This window comes from Dioscorea cayenensis, chromosome 7, assembly GCF_009730915.1.
Source record: "Dioscorea cayenensis subsp. rotundata cultivar TDr96_F1 chromosome 7, TDr96_F1_v2_PseudoChromosome.rev07_lg8_w22 25.fasta, whole genome shotgun sequence".
Taxonomy (NCBI): Eukaryota; Viridiplantae; Streptophyta; class Magnoliopsida; order Dioscoreales; family Dioscoreaceae; genus Dioscorea; species Dioscorea cayenensis.
The window spans coordinates 20,753,407-20,755,963 of NC_052477.1; the positions used below are offsets into that span (position 1 = coordinate 20,753,407).

The 2,557-nt window shown below is 43.4% G+C and overlaps 1 non-coding gene across 1 annotated transcript; it reads left to right on the plus strand.

Moving 5' to 3' along the window:
• Positions 1–2,123: 2,123 nt before the first annotated feature.
• On the plus strand, positions 2,124–2,230 carry LOC120266014. Its single transcript, XR_005537858.1, has one exon. It is a non-coding gene; the product is annotated as a small nucleolar RNA R71 (small nucleolar RNA).
• The last annotated feature ends 327 nt before the right edge of the window (positions 2,231–2,557 follow it).

A 2,557-nucleotide genomic window follows, 5' to 3' on the forward strand; every position in this document is an offset into this window, starting at 1 on the left:
CCATAAACTTTTAAGCACACGATAACACCAAAATGTCCGTGAGAAAATCACAGCAATAGCATCTAAAATTCAAGACACCAACACTTAAAGCCTTATTCATGCAAACACTAAACTAAAAACTAGGAAAACAATAAAAACTTGGGTTGCCACCCAAGAAGCGCTTGTTTAACATCACTTAGCTTAACGTACCATGTCTTACCTCACGGGGGCTCATAGATAAAAGTTCCCCTCTTACCCATGACTTGGAAGCATGATGAACATAGCCTTTTGAAGGTAGAGGGAGAGTTGTCGAGCTTGTTACCACTTAAGGGTTCGTCATCCTTGTTCTGTTCTTGCGCATCCCCAACAGCCTTTGGGCGTTCCTTGTGGCATCTCCTCGCTTGCTTCATCTTCCAAAGCATCTTCTTCACAATCCCCAGAGTAGATGGTACCTTCTCCTCTAGACCAAGTATCATCACCTCTTCGTTCTCCATTTTTGGTCTAGCAACCCCTCATACGGGTCCGGATTCAACATTTCCAGCAGATATTCATCGATTAGTTCATCAGTATTGTCAAGAAAATAAAGAGTATCATCAAATTCGAGAGAATGTCACATGGCTTCGGCGAAGCGGTATGTGATCTTGTCATCTCCAACCCTCAATGTCAAATCCCCGCCGTCCATATCGATAAGTACATTAGAAGTGCGCAAGAATGGCCTACCAAGTATCAAAGGAACATCTACATTCTAATCGACATCCAACACTACGAAGTCTACAGGAAATATGTACTTGTCCATCTTGACAAGTACGTCTTCAATGATGCCCCTCGGATGTCTCACCATTCGGTCCACCAATTGCAATGTCATCCGAGTGGGCCTAGGCTCTCCCAAGCCTAGCTTCTAAAAGATCGATTATGGCATGATGTTGATACTAGCCCCCAAATCCGCCAATGCCATCTCTTCACCCAAATTGCCAATGTTGCACAGAATCACAAACCTTCCGGGATCTTTCTTCTTGTTCGGCATATTCTTTTTCAACACTGCCAAATAAGAGGCATCTAAGATCACCGATACACTCTCCTCCAACTTTCTCTTGTTGGTTAAAAGATCTTTCAAGAACTTGGCATACCAAGGCATTTGAGACAATGCCTCCACAAATGGAATGTTGATGTGCAATTCCTTGAATAGACCCAAGAACTTCTTATATTGCTCATCATTTTGGTCATTCTTCAATCTTGAAGGATACAGGATTCTTGGATTGTAAGGTGGGGGCGCCACCTCCTTATCTTTGTTAGCTCTCTCCTCAACCTCCACGACCTCGGGTGCTTCAACATTGGTCTTCTCACTTGGAAGCCTACCCTTAACCTCACGACCACTTCTCAAATTGATCGCCTTCACATGTTCTCTCGGACTAGTCTCCGTACAACTCAGCAAGCTTCCTTGTGGTCTCTCTGATAGAGACTTCGCGATTTGCCACACTTGATTTTCTAGATTGTACAATGTAGCAGTATGGTTGCGAAGTGTAGCCTCAACCGATTGGAACCGTATATCTGATGATTGCACAAATCTAGTCAAGGCTTTCTCTAAGTCGGTCATCCGGGTTTCCAAGCCTGAAACTCTATTCTCCATGTTTGGGGCTTATGGTTGTTGAAAACCCGGTGGTGCTATGGCCTTTTGCTGCCCTTGGTTACTCCATGAGAAATTGGAGTGTTTCCTCCACCCTTGGTTTTAGGTGTTGCTACAAATATTTTCTTGTACCCTTCCCGAATTGCCCACAAAGTCTAATTGTTCAGTCAGGGTTGAAGTAGTAATTGAAAAAGAACAATCAGATGGCATATGTTAACCCCCACAACCATCACAACTCGTGATCGCGGCCACCCTCGGTGAAGTCAATGTATCTAATTTCTTACTCAATGCCTCTACTTGGGTTGCTAAGGATGTAACCGCATCAATTTCATATAGTACGGCCACTTTCTTCTTTTCCCTTGCATTCCATTGGTAACTATTCATGGTTATTTCCTCTACCAACTGTCGGGCTTCTTCAGGGGTCTTGTTCCCCATTGTACCTCCTGAGACATCATCTAGAAGTTGTCTTGTACTTGGGTTCAACCCGTTGTAAAAAGTCTGAATGATCATCCATTCAGGGAAACCATGCTGTGGACACTTCCTCAAGAGGTTCTTGAATCGCTCCCATGTCTCAAAAAATGATTCAAGCTCCATTTGAACAAACGACGATATTTCATTACGAAGCTTCGCCGATTTCCTTGGAGGGAAGTACTTTGCAAGAAAAGCTTCGACCATTTAATTCCATGTCATGATGGATGCTCGTGGTAAAGAATGTAGCCATTGCTTTTCTCTTCCTTTTAGAGAAAATGGGAAAGCCCTCAATCTTATAGCAACATCCGTAATACCGTTAATCTTCAACATGTCACAAACTTCTAAGAAGTTTTCAATATGGTTGTTTGGATCCTCATCGGTCAAACCATTGAACTGCACTGACTGCTGTGTCATTTGGATGAATGCTGGCTTTAGCTCAAAGTTCGGAGCTGTAATCGGGGGCCGCACAATGCTAGATTATGT